The sequence below is a fragment of the Typopeltis vanoorti genome, chromosome 2 (assembly GCF_054136105.1).
Source record: "Typopeltis vanoorti isolate ZY-2024b chromosome 2, IOZ_Tvanoo_1.0, whole genome shotgun sequence".
Lineage (NCBI taxonomy): Eukaryota > Metazoa > Arthropoda > Arachnida > Uropygi > Thelyphonidae > Typopeltis > Typopeltis vanoorti.
Genome location: NC_143550.1, coordinates 163757739 through 163771852, shown reverse-complemented (window position 1 = coordinate 163771852; position 14114 = coordinate 163757739).

Sequence of the window (14114 nt, the reverse complement as noted above, 5' to 3'; positions counted from 1 at the left end):
AGCAGCACTGGTAGTAATACCAGTGATATTAATACCAGTAGTTTATTAATATCACTAGTAATACCAGTGATATTACTAGTGATAGTAATAGTAATATAATTATATATACTATATTATACAAACAATAAACACTGTAACTATAAAACAAACAATCTAAAAGCTCGCATAAGCGTCTTTTTTTGCTTGTCCTATTATAATTACGTAATTGTAAAATATAGGGGGTCGATAACAAGTCAAGAAACTCTTGAAGGGGTCGATGGGCAAATAACTTTGGCGACCCCTGCTTTGGATGGAGATCATAGGATTCTTATAGCCACTTTTATGATAAATGTGGCAAAAAAAAAAAAAAAAAAAGAGAGAGATAGAAAGCTGAAGCTATGGGTGTTGAAACAGTCTAAAGTAAAGCAAGAGTTTGAGTTTTGGATTAGGTCCAAAGTCCACAAGTTACTTGCAGATGATGAGGAATGGGGAAAATTTCGAGATGTAATTGATGAACAGTAGAAGAAGTGTGTGTGTGTGTGGAAGAACAAGTAGATGCAGAAAAGAAACAGGCTGGTGGAATGAGAAAGTTAAAAAGAAACAGGAAAGTTGAAAAATAATGGCCTTTGAAGACTAGATCAAATGATGATACTTGTTTATAACCAGAGAAAGAGCCAAGGAAAATAATAATAATTAAAGAGGAAAATATGAAAAGCTGGATTGAGTTCACCCATATGTTGAAAGAAATGTTAATGGGAACAAAAAAATTTTATGTGGACTAACGAAGAATATAAAAAATGAGGTGCCAGGATTTTTAATCAATGAGAATGGAAATCTTATAACTACTAGAAAAGAGATTAGGATGATGTGGCAATGTTATTTTAGAGATATGTTAAATCTCTAAAATAACATTGCCCTAAGAAGCATTAAGTAAGATGAAGAATGAAAATCTCCTGGGATAGATAGTTTGCCTGCTGAACTGATCAGAGCTTCTGGTAGTACAGGATTGAAATGGTTATGAGCATCTTTAGACTGATCTAGAGAAAGAGGTGATACCTGATGATTGGACAAGGGGATTATTGTTCCAATATATATAAACTAGGCTCAAGAAGGGAGTGTAGTAACTGTGCAGGAATAACATTATTGTGTTACTGTGAAAAAATTTATGAAAAGATAAAGGCAAAAATAAGAGATAAAATCTAAGAGATAAGCATTTTTTTTCCCTTTTTTTTTTTTTAGAAAAGAGTAATCAACTGTTGATCTGATTTTTTGATATAAGAGAAATGATGGAAAGACACTGAGAATTTATAAAAAGCCTGTTTATGGTATTTCTTGATTTGGAAAAAGCCTCTGATTGTGTTTAATGAGAAATAACCTGGGAAAATTTGCAAAGATGGGCATAGAAAAAGAAGAAATTCATTATAAAGAATATGTATGTTAAGTCTAAGAGCTTTGTGAAGACTAAATTTGATAATTCAGAATGGTTTACATTTAAAAATAGACCGAAACAAGGATGATAAAAAAAGTGTCTTATCTCATTGTGGTGATGAATAATGTCCTGGATACAGTAATGACCAGAAAGGAGAAACAGCTGTGTGCAGATGATGTAGTGATTTGAAAACATTCAGAACTGCAGAAGAAAGTAGACAAATGGAATGATGTTACACAGAACTATGAGTTACATGTTAATAGCAGAAGATTGACAGCATGATTTAAAATCATAGTGGAAATGTAAAAGCTAATCGTGTTAGACCCAATGGCCAAGATTTGAATAGTAGCGAACATTTCAAATATCTGAGACATACACTTTCTACTAGAAAGTGTATGTCTCAGATGGAAATTGGAGAAAAACCCACTTGCCTTCCCAGAGATTGACTAACTTGGTTTCCCAAGTGAGTTGATTTCTGGCAGGAGCAAGGGATTTTTTCTTCCAGAAACTCAGGTTTTTTGTCCCATAAGGTCAAGAAAATCGATTGTAAAATCCACACTATATCAGACAGTAACATATCCTGTTAGGATTAGGAACCATGAGATGGCAGCTAATCTAATGAGGAGGAACCTTTTTTAACAGTGTTAAGTAGCCTACTTTGGGAGAATGAGGTTCCACCGAAGTGCAAACGTTTGATTAACAAAAGTTACTTTTTTGCCCATTTTGACTTTATGCAGCAGAGACATGGAGACTAAAAAAAAGAGACATGAATAGCATACAAGAAATGAAAGTTTTAAGGACAATTTTTGCAAAAATAGTGAATTTAGAGATGAGATTGAGAATGAATTTACCTTTGTAAATAAAGAATACTAAGCAGAATATAAATGAAAGGCAGAGAGACCAGATAACAGAAGATCTAGAAATAAGAAACCTGAATGATGAGAATATATTAGAAAGGATCCAGAGAAAACTAAGTTGGTAACTGGTTTCTGGGATGTGGGATATGAAGATATATTGAAGTAATGCAATTTGCAAAAGCCTTGTAAATAGTAGGAAGAAAGGGGTGATTGGGACATTTAAGTTGATTAAAGGGTTTTTACAGGGTTGATGTAGAAGAAATTTTTCAGGAGGGGGAAGATAGAACAAGGGAAATTCCTCGAAGCAGTATGAGCAGGGGCATAAAGAGCAGGTTCTTTGCATGGGGAGTGGCTGGTGAGTATAATGCATTGCCTGACATTCTGGTGGATGCAGATACATTGAATGAGTGCAGTTTGATAGTTTTTTTTTTGTGTAACAGTGTACCTCGGACAATAAGTCTTTTGACTCTCCGTGGAGGTCTGTTGTTAATAAGTATATGAGTAAATATAAAATAGTAAGTGTATAGTGTGGCTTTTAGTTGCTAATTGTGCTGCATTCTTTTCAGTTCGGATACAAGTGTGGTGGTGTTGAAATATTTTTCTTGTTTATATTGTGTTTTCCTACTTATTTGTTGTACTACTTCAGCTTCTAAAGATGGCATTCATAAAGAAACGTATGTCAGTGGCATGGAAGGCTTCTGTATGAAAGTCTAGCTTTGCCTTGGATTTTTCACAGTGGATGCGTTGTGAAAACTGCTATATGTATGCACTGAAAAATGTGAAAGATCTGTGGACTGTTTGGGTAAACGAGAAGAAGGAAAGCATTAACGTATGTGAAAAGAGTCTAGATATATTAGAGCGATTAGAAATGGGAGCAAACGTCGGGCCCATAGTAGGAGCTTCGGCAGGAGTTAATGAAAATGAAAAGCGAAATGAAACATCTAGAAGAGGATATTAAAGAGCTAAAGGAGAGAGAGATTGGCTGATGATAAGAAGGAGAAAGTTAATGTTATAAAGAAAGACTCAAAGGATAGTCATATATCAGTATATGGGAACTCGGTCATTAGATGTGTGATTACTAATAAAGTGCACAAAACATGCTTTCCTGGTGGAACAACAATGCAACTAACTGATGCCTTGCAGAAAAGGAAATATCAGGTGTCAAAATTAGTGGTAGTCGTGGTCACAAATGACTTACTTGGGGAGAAGAAGAATGTTGATAGAAACTTGAGGAAGTTGTTGCAGCAGGTAAAGAAAAATAGTGTTTATGAAAGTTGTAGGTGTGTTGCACAGATATAACAGTGAATTAGAAGGAGAGCAGAGATGATGAATATTAAGATGGCAGGGTTGTGTCAGGCAAAGGGAGTACAATTTGTAAATCTGTGGAGTGAATTTGAAGGGAAGTTCAAATGGTATAAATCTGATGGATTACATTTGAATGGGTTTGGTTTTGGGCATTTAGAAAGGCTATTGTTTTCTGAGAAGGCACAGAATCAAGAAGTTAATCTAGCAAATGATCAGAGTCTACCTGTGGAACAGAATAGCACAAATCAATAGACTATACAGCAGGAGGAAGATGGATATGAGGTTGAAGATGCAGTTGTAGCAGCACAAGGTGATGGAATGCATAAAGGTGAAGATGAGACAGGTAAGAATGGAAATCAGGATCAGGGAAATGGGAGTGGTCAAACTGAAAAGAGAGGTGTAGTGTAGCAGCTAGAATAGACAATGTTGGTGCTGGTAGGATGGCCTCAAACACACAGCGATTGTTATGTTTATACGCAAGTGCAAGGAGTATTCAAAACAAGAGAGCTGAGTTTGTGGTATTGATTGAGATGGTATGCCCAAAAGTAATTGGAATAAGTGAAACTTGGTTGTCTCAGGAGGAAAGCCTGCATATGACTAGCCACGACACGGGTGATTACTTCATGATCACTTTCATCGACTGGAGGAAAATGTGAAACCCCTCTAACAATTTCATTCTCTGATGAAATGATCAGATCTAGAACTCTTGATCCTCGCTTGCCTTCCTTTATGTGCTGCTTGAGATAGTTATCTCTCAAGAACTCGAGAAATTCACTTTCCTTATTCCCAAATGCTATCTCTTCATTCCAATCTATACTGCCATAATTAAAATCACCCATAATAATTATCCTTCCTTTGTTCAATCCAAGTTGTTTATACATTTCTTCATCATCACATTCCCAGGCCTATAGCAACATCCAACTAAATATGTCTTCCTCTCAACCTGCACGTTACACCACACTACCTCATAACCATTGCCACTATTTCCCCCTTTCATGTCTACCTTATGTCAGGGGCACGCCAGTAGTGTTCGGCACCTGTGTATGCAAAACTTTAGTTGGCGCTCCTATACCCAGTAGCATGCCAGTAGTGTTCGGCACCTGTGTATGCAAAACTTTAGTTGGCGCCCCTATAAATAAAAAAATCACTTTAAAAAAACGTTTTTTTTTAAAGTATTTCCTCCTCTTTGGTGCCTGTGTGCATTGCACATATGGCCGGTGCACCCCTGCCTTATATGGACTTAATTCCCCTGCTGTCATCAGCAGCACTACCCCTCCCTTCCTGCCCTTTCTATCCTCACGAAAAATACAGTACACTTCCATTTCTATTCTCGTTATGATATCATCTTCATTCAACCATGGTTCACTTATTCCAATGATTTGGAAGCGAATAAACTCAATCACTGAAATGATTGTGAAAGAATGATATTATTAGATGGAAATAGGGATAAAGTTGACCAATGCAAATGACATAGCAAAGTTGTTTAATCATCATTTTTTAACATATTTCATCATGGAAATATTGGTTTTATTACCAGAGAAATGTGGAGCATTCATGATCTAGAAATACATCAGGAGAATATGTTTTGAATACTAAGTATCTCAGATGTTAATAAAGCAGTGGGACTATATGGGATTCACCACATTTTAAAAACATGTGCTAATGAGCTGTAGCACCTTTGACTTGACTACAGAAAGATACCCAAAGATTCAAATACCCATGGCATAAGAATGGTGGTGGTAGAATGAAGGTGTTGGAACTATAGACCAGTTTGCATTTCTCTATCATTGTTAAGATTTGGGAGAAATTAGATTGTATACAAAATTAGGCATACAAGGGTATTTTTATCTGTGAATGTCAGTATGGATTTGTCAAGAGATTTCTTGTTTCAATAATCTGATCACCTTTGACAGTAAAGCAATAAGAGTGGTTGATGAGAGAAAGGTATATACTGCCTTTTTGATTTTACAGTGGCATTTGGTAGGGTACCACATGATAAGCTGATATTTAAGTTGCAGTATATGGGTTCAGATATCAGGTTAGAAATTGTATTGGACACTGGTTCTCTGATAGACATTAGAAAGTTGTGTACAGAGGAACAAGCATCAAAGAAGACGGTCACAAGTGGACTTCCACAGAGTTTGGTGCTGGGACATCTATTGTTTAACCTTTAAAGGGGAATGAACAAGATGGTTATCCTTAGAAGTGATGAGTAAGAGGGCAAGAAGTAACTTTTTTTTTTTTGCATGGAGGGCAGTTGGACCATGAAATGCATTGCCCGATGGGAGGAGAAAGTGCATATGGTGAATAAGTTTAAGAAATGATATGACATATTTTGTGTTGTCTACAATGAGCTTCCTACAATGAGACGTGACTCCATGGAAGTCCTGAATGATAATAATAAATTGAAGTAAATGGGATGAATTAAGATTGTGATGTAGATAAAAGGGTCAGTGGCAGAGTATATCTGTCAGTATTACTGAGGATGGTTTGAAGAGTATTATCCAATCTATTTTTTTTTATGATGATGATTGATGATGCTAAGCTAGGAAATGAAGCAACACAAACCCACAGGAAGATTTGAATATATATGCTAAGGGTATATAGCAACAGATGGCTGTTCATTGTTGCAAAGTGTAAGTCAATGCATTTTGAATTAAAGAAATTACATGTTGCATATTATTTTATATTTTTCATAAAGGATTAATGGTATGTTGAGAAAAAATCAAATACAAGTATCAGAACATTATAATGAGGGATAAGGAAGTTATTGGACCTCTTGAGAAGGTCTTAATATGCCAAATCTGCACTTATTTTTGGTGCAGATTTTTATAGCTTGGTTTCATAGGGATGAGAAAGTGATGAAAAGGAGAACTCAGTAGCAGTTAATGAAAATATCTAGATCGGTGGAATGTTAACTATGAAGGTAGACAAAGGGTTTTGAGTTTACAAAGCTTAGTAGTAAATAGTTGAAATGGGGGGAGAGGATAATAAAAAGAAACGATTTTTTTAAATATGTGGCAGGAGGTGTGTGGGGGGGAGGATAAATATGTGTTATGTGTGTGTGTGGGGGGGATAAATAATGGATGAAAACTAATTATTAAGTATGGTCAGAGATTGTAAAGACTAAATATTTTTGCTTGGTAAGTGGTGAATCAGTAGAAGGGGGTTGCCTTTAGAGAGTGGTGGGTACATTGTTAGTGAATGAGAATGAGTTTAATAAACATTGTGATGTGTTTTGAATGGGGGCAGTATCCTAGCACTTCATAGAAGTGCCCAATAAGAATAAATTTCATGGATTTCAACTCAAAATCAAGATGCATGAATCCATCTAGTGGATGGCTTCTGATAGAAACAGAAGATAAATCTTCTGTTTGCATTAATAGCACACTTGAGTATATACAAAAGCATCTATTACACTTTCAACTGCTATAGTTGTGATTAATATACTGTACATTTAAGTAGCAATTGGAATTTTTATTTCATCATTCTCTTCCTATATAATCTATTTAAAAAAGGAATAAAGATATTTTAATTTCTTTTCAAGTTCTCTTAGGGGAAAATATATAGTACTTTTTATCTGTGGTATCACTTGCAGCTAGTGTTTTGGGAAAATTAATGTTATATGCATGAAAAATTGAAGTAAATTGTATCAAACAAGCATTTTAAAAATATAAGTATATCCCAGTCATACCATGCTAATATTTAAATTGCCCTTCCTACAAAGGATTTCTGGATTTGTCACTACATCTCAATTGCATCTTTCATTGAAATGAAACCACCTCATCATGCCAGTATCTTTCAGATCAGGTAAGTCTTGAGGCATGCATGTGAAGCCATTTAGATCATTATTATTACATGACACCTCCAGGGAGTCTGAAGACTCATCAGGGGAGGGCACCTACTCTACAACTCTGTCTCCACCAACTACAACGAACCACAACTACCATCATCATCTACACCAACGCCATCTACCGCCCACCACCACTTTCGCAGACATTCACAAACATCCATGCCCATGGTGGGATTCAAACCAGCAGCCTTTTGGCCGGAGAACGGATATGCTAACCACTCGGCCAACCAGGCTGACAATTATGATCATTTAAGTTTTTGACAATGATATTCCTTGTACAGTGAATGCCACTATTCAGCCTGAAGAGAACTTTCTGGAATCAATTTCATAAGTGTCAAGCCTGAGGTTGAGACCTAGTATTTCTGATTTTCAACCCTGTTTTTTCAAGGTGGTTGAATCAAGTATCTAAGAAGATCCACATTTCTTGCTACAGCTGGCAACATGCTTATGTAAAAAGCTTCCTTCTTTCTCTCATGTTGATAGTGGTTTTATGTAAACATACAACAGCATTAAGGAAATAATACTCCTGTATGTTTAGTAATGTTGAATCTTACATGTCAAATCTTGGCATGACTGTTTTTGTCAGGTTTAAAATCGACTGTGTTCTCTTGTCTATTAAGAAAGTTCGCCGATTCTGAACAATTTTTTCTTTTAAATAAAAGAAAATGAAAAAGAAATTAGTTATCTCTGCCAAGTCATTCTTCAAGAAGGAAAAGAGAAGTGTTTGTAGATGACAAGATGAGTGGATAGTAAGTGATTTCTTTAGAATGAAATCTTTGCATGTAGGGTGGTTGAACCGTGGAATACATTGCCTGATGGAGTGGTGAGAGTGAGAATAGTCAATAAGTTTAAGGAGTGGTATGATAGACTTTATGTTTCTTAGGGGGGGGGGACCTCCCCTCGATGAGTCTTGACAGACTTTATGTTCTTAGGAAGGACCTCCCACGATGAGTCTTTTGACTCCATGGAGGCCTGAATAATAATAATAATAAAAATGTCCTGTTGAATTTGCAGCACATCCTCTCAACTTAAACACCTTGAACCACTTCTTGATATTGGAACTATGCAAGTATTGTTTGTCTGTAGGATTCTACAACTGCTAATCTAGAGTCCTTTGTGTGTATGCTCTTCAACAGGAAACCATTGTGTGCCAAGTTTAAGTATATCAATTATGATATACTTAAACAAATTAAATGCTACACATCAGTGAGATCAAAACTGAACTTCTTTAAAAATTCATTTACATAAATAAACAACTGAAATCGATATGAAATTGAAACAAAAATCAGTTAAATGACATCCCATTTCAGAGAATATACCATATTTATATCAAGACTGGGTAACCATCAGCTATATATATGTTTGGCTTAAACTGATATATCCACTGAAGGGACCTCACTGCCAGCATGACATTTTGATCCCTATAAATTAAGATTAAGTCTGGAAGAGTACCTATTTTGCAGTGGTCATGTTTATATATTTAATATATATACGTGGGCTGTTCAATAAGTAATAAGACTAATTTTACTGTGGCGAAACCACTCATCACAATATTAATTTCTGTGGAATAAAGAAATGTTGCTGTATGTATTAACAAATCGATAGATGGCATATACAGGCTGATGTGCCAGAGTGTCACGTGACTAAACGCAAGTGCTCATCGGCGCGCTTACGAGGTGCAACCAGTCTTCGAAATGGAAGCATCCTTGGAACAGTGTTATGCGATTAAATTTTGTGTGCGTTTGCAAAAATCGGCATCGGACACTTAACATGATACGCGAAGCTTTCCATGATGAAGCAATGTCGAGGGCAAGTGTTTTTCACTGGCATAAAACTTTTAAGGAAGGAAGGCAAATGTGGAAGATCTTGAACGTGAGGGAAGACCTTCGACGTCCATCACAGAGACAATGATCAACACAGCAGCGATTATCATCAAGCACGTCAAAAGGAAGCGTCCATTGCTGAACAATGGCTTCTTATTGTACCACGATAATGCAAGGCCACATATTGCTGGCTGTGCAGTGGACGTTTTGCAGAAGAACAACACATATCCTACCACACCCTCCATACAGTCCTGATCTCGCACCATGCGATTTCTGGCTGTTTCCTCAGTTCAAGAACCCACTAAGAGGCCGCCATTTCGAAAGCAACAAAGATGTGTAAAAGCTGCGGAGGTGGTTTTGAAAGAACTCTCAAAAAACGGACTCTCACATGTGTTTAAGAAGTGGACGCAACGTTGGGACAAATGCATCGCGTCTCACAGTAGTTACTTCGAAAAAGACCATGTAAATGATGACGATTAAAGGTAATCTGTTTTCTGTGTAAATATAGTCATTACTTATTGAACAGCCTACATATATATATATATATATATATATATATATATATATATATATATATATATATATATGAATGATTTACTAGAAGCTATTACACAATGTATTCAGGGTATACCCATCACACCAAGACATATTTTCATATCAAATATTCCCTGTCTGGAAGTTTATGGAACTGCTTACAACAGCAATGGCATGAAGATGCAAAATTTAGTTATACTATAAATTAAAAATACCAAAAAATTATATACTGGGTGGTTTAATCCTTTATCCAAGTGTAAGCAAACAAAGTTTGCACCTGAAGTATTTTCAGGAATGGGGCAAGCATTGCACAGATTGAAAAACAGTGTACTCAGAACAAACCCTCAGCTTCCAAGAGATACAAAAGCAAGAGGAACTTGAACCATTTATCTGTTTGCCTAGGTCATCGATTTTTCCATCCCTGAAAATCGGGATTTTAATCCTTGAACTCACGAAAATCGATAGAATGCACCAGTCGAAAAAAGCTTAGAAAAATTTCATCTAGTCACTGACTAGACTAGAGGAAATTTTTCTAAGACTTTTTTTGACTGGTTCCCGAGTGAGTTAGTCGATTTCTGCCAAAGACAAATGTTTTTTTTTTTTTTTTTTTTTTTCCTTCCTCGTGGAAACTCGAGTTTTTCGTCCTGGAAACTCAAGAAAATCGATCGTAGAACCCCAACTATTTCAGACAAAATAAATATATTGTGTTAGGGACACGAGATGGCAGCACTTGACCCGTCTCTTCACTGCATGTTGTTTAATTAGTGATAGCCTTGGGCAAGCTATCTGATTGGCTACCAATGGAGATTGAACTGTCCATCCAGTCTCCAAAAGTTAGGACTAAAAGGGTATACCCATCACACCAAGACATATTTTCATATCAAATATTCCCTGTCTGGAAGTTTATGGAACTGCTTGCAACAGTAATGGCACGAAGATGCAAAATTTAGTTATACTATAAATTAAAGATACCAAAAAATTATATACTGTAATTATATAAAATTATATAACTCCCTATACGGGATAAAAGGCGTTAGCTGGGTTTTTTTTTTTATGATGTAAATTTTCATTAAACTTGAGTTGATTTCTTAAGCGTTTGCTGTCACATCCATTTCCACTTTTTATAACTTTTCTTTTTATTTTAATAAAATTTAAACAGACTTCACGGAATTTGCAGTAAATATTGTGCTAGGTTCTTTTGACTGCAAATTTTGACAAATTGACTGCAATAAATGTTGCAGAATACCTTTTGCACGAAAACATGTAAACATTCTTATTTTGTTACCTATATAAAGGGGATCGGCAGCAGTGGCTAATTCTCCATGCTTGCTGCACAAGCTCATTAACTGAGAAAGAAGTAATATTTATTTGTTAATAAATGCATGCATTTATAAGCACCATTTAGGCTTTTATTTTTATAGACAGAAGACGTCATAAGCTTGCGTGGCAATAATTGAGCTTTGCGTTGTGTATATCGAAGGCTGATGCTTGCTCGTCTAGTCATAACCATTTTAGCCTTCATAAAGAAGAACCATAGGGTAGAATTTGTTTTCAAGTAGCTAAATTGAAAAAGATAGAATATCATTTGTAAAATAAATGTTGTTTTTGTATAATTAATGTACATAAATTTCTAAATATATAATTTTAAATCGTCAGTAATTCATTATTCTGCTAATCAAACTTCAATCACACCTCACACTCCCTGAATGATAACAATAGCAAGTGTGAATTTCAAGACCAGCATTTGCCCCTGATCAGTTTGCTGAGAATAGGGTTAGCAGCATTTCGTATGACAATGGTATAGTTGGATGCCATTTGGAGAGAGGGGGTAAACACATCTATCTGCTACTTCCCAGCAATTAAACATATTTTATCCCATATCCTTGCTCAATTCCTACATGTCATATCCTTGAAAATTGAGTAATAATGTTTTCAAGGATACAAGATATACATTTTTCAATTGGAGATTGTCAAATGCATTGACAGGGCTAATGCTTTAACCACGTCGCCATCAATATGGATAAAATACATAACTCCTCTACACTTCGTATCCATCATATATTTCAATGTAATATCAATGGTATTACAATTTTAATATGCACTTCGCATCCATGGTAACCTGGACATATACAGGGTGTTCGGGATAAATTTGACATATTTATAATTAATTATATTTTTCCGTAAGTTACATGTATTAACACACACTTCTCTTCATTTAAAAGTTTGGACCTTTCTTCATTCATATACAAGATGTCAGAAAGGATGGATAGCTGGAACCCACCTGAATCATGGAAGAGAATAACTTGTATCATGATGATTCGTGCCCGCCATCAAAATAAGGATATTACGACTGCTGCCCAATGCTCCCTGAATACAGTAAAAACAATCAGGCATGAACTAGAGACTTGCAATGGTGACTACGAGGATGTAGCAAGAAGAAAGATCCCTAGCAGACGATCTGATTGCGTTCGTACAGCAGAATTCCTCGCAAATCTGCAGGAACAGGTGTTGAAGAACCCTGGCATTGGAATTCGGGCTTTGTTCGTGGAGTTGCTAACTGTAGTCAAGCCCTGGATAACAAGGGTAGCCAATGGTAGGCCGTATGTATGGCAGCAGGATTCGACCCCTTGCCACACCTCTGGGAAAAGTCAAAAATGGTTGTCTGAAAATTTCTACGACTTCACCAGTCCAAATGTTTGGCCTCCAAACTCCCCAGACCTTAACCCCATGGATTATTTTGTATGAGGCGCAGTTGAAAAAGACACCAATCGCACTTCCAGTAATACAAAAGCTCAGTTAATGGATAAAATTAAAACAGTTTTTGCGGCCCTTCCCAGGGAGACTGTAGCATCAGCTTGTTCGAGGTTCCGAAGCAGAATTGAAGCTGTGATCGATGCTAATGGTGGTTATTTTGAGTAAATCTTGTTGATAGTATTGTAATTAACTCTGCCTGTAATGTTTTTTTGTCAATTCATTAAATTTAATAGATACAAAGAAGATTTTCTTTTTCCTTACGAAACTGTCAAATTTATCCCGAACACCCTGTATATGTCTTGGTCGGTTAGGTGGTTAACATGCCGAACTCAGTGAGTTCAAGAAAAGGATAAATAAACATTATGTACATAGTTTGGGTCTCCTGTGATAAGTCTTCAGACCTTATCAGAAGTAGACGAGGCCATTTTAGCCTTATCTAATTTTTGCAGTTATGGGCAGTCAATCTCCACTGGTAGCCATTCAGAGATAGATCACCTAAGACTATCACTAATTATAAGCTGCAACCAGTGAAGAGATTGGCAAGCAAGTGCTGTCATCTCGTCGTCCCTGATGCAATAGTTATCAAATTGTATGGGTTCTACGAAAAATATGCCAGAGATCGACTAACAATAATTCATTTAAGCCAATATCGGCCATAGAACTCGTACTACTTCAGACTATTGTGTTTGGACAGTGAGATGGTGTTAGTTGTCTTCCATGCTTGCCTCCCTTGTTGCCTAATACATCATTGATAGACCTAGCTAAGCTGTCTGTAATGACTAAGTATGGATAGTAGCTATACAGTCTTCAAAAGTTAGGCTAAATGGCCTTGCCAACTCCTTTTTAGGAAATGAAAGGTGATAACGATTATTTTAAAAGTAATCTTCACATCTCATTGTTATCGACCATCATGATAGCATTTCATATCCCATGGTATCTTGCTCAGTTACCATAATATTTTAAAAATATCCACCCTACTTGTGATCTATTGTATTGACTTTCAGGAAAGACCAGACAAGAATTTAGGAATAGATTTTTCTTCGATTATATTCTTGACTTTTCTGTCACACTCCATTTTGTATTAAAAGTTGATTAATGCCATAAAAAATAATTTTAAGTTTTACTGTTCTCCAAAAGTCCTCTGGCAATGTATATGAACGACTCTCAAGTTCATAATTTTATTTTAATGGCTATTTTCGAATTCATGTTTTTGATACTTCCAAATTTTAGGTCCAAAAAATATTGTACCATCATTTTATATTGTGATTTAAGCCAATAAGAATACAATTTGGTCAGCTAAATCCCATTCAAGTTTGTTCAGTATCCAGGTAGATATCTTACAGTGCACCATGAGATGAGGATTGGACATTAGGTCAGAAGCCCCCAGTCGGTTCTCTGCATTCCTTAAAAGGCTATACAGAAGTTTCCTCCCAGATCGTACAGCTTGAACACTTCATATAGTACTATCAAAATTATCCTGTACATTCTCTGAGGGTGCATATCAGGAATTGATGATGTGGTCCAACAAACATACCTCCATAAGTTTCACTTGTAAAATTTTTGGGAATTTTGCAGTTTTT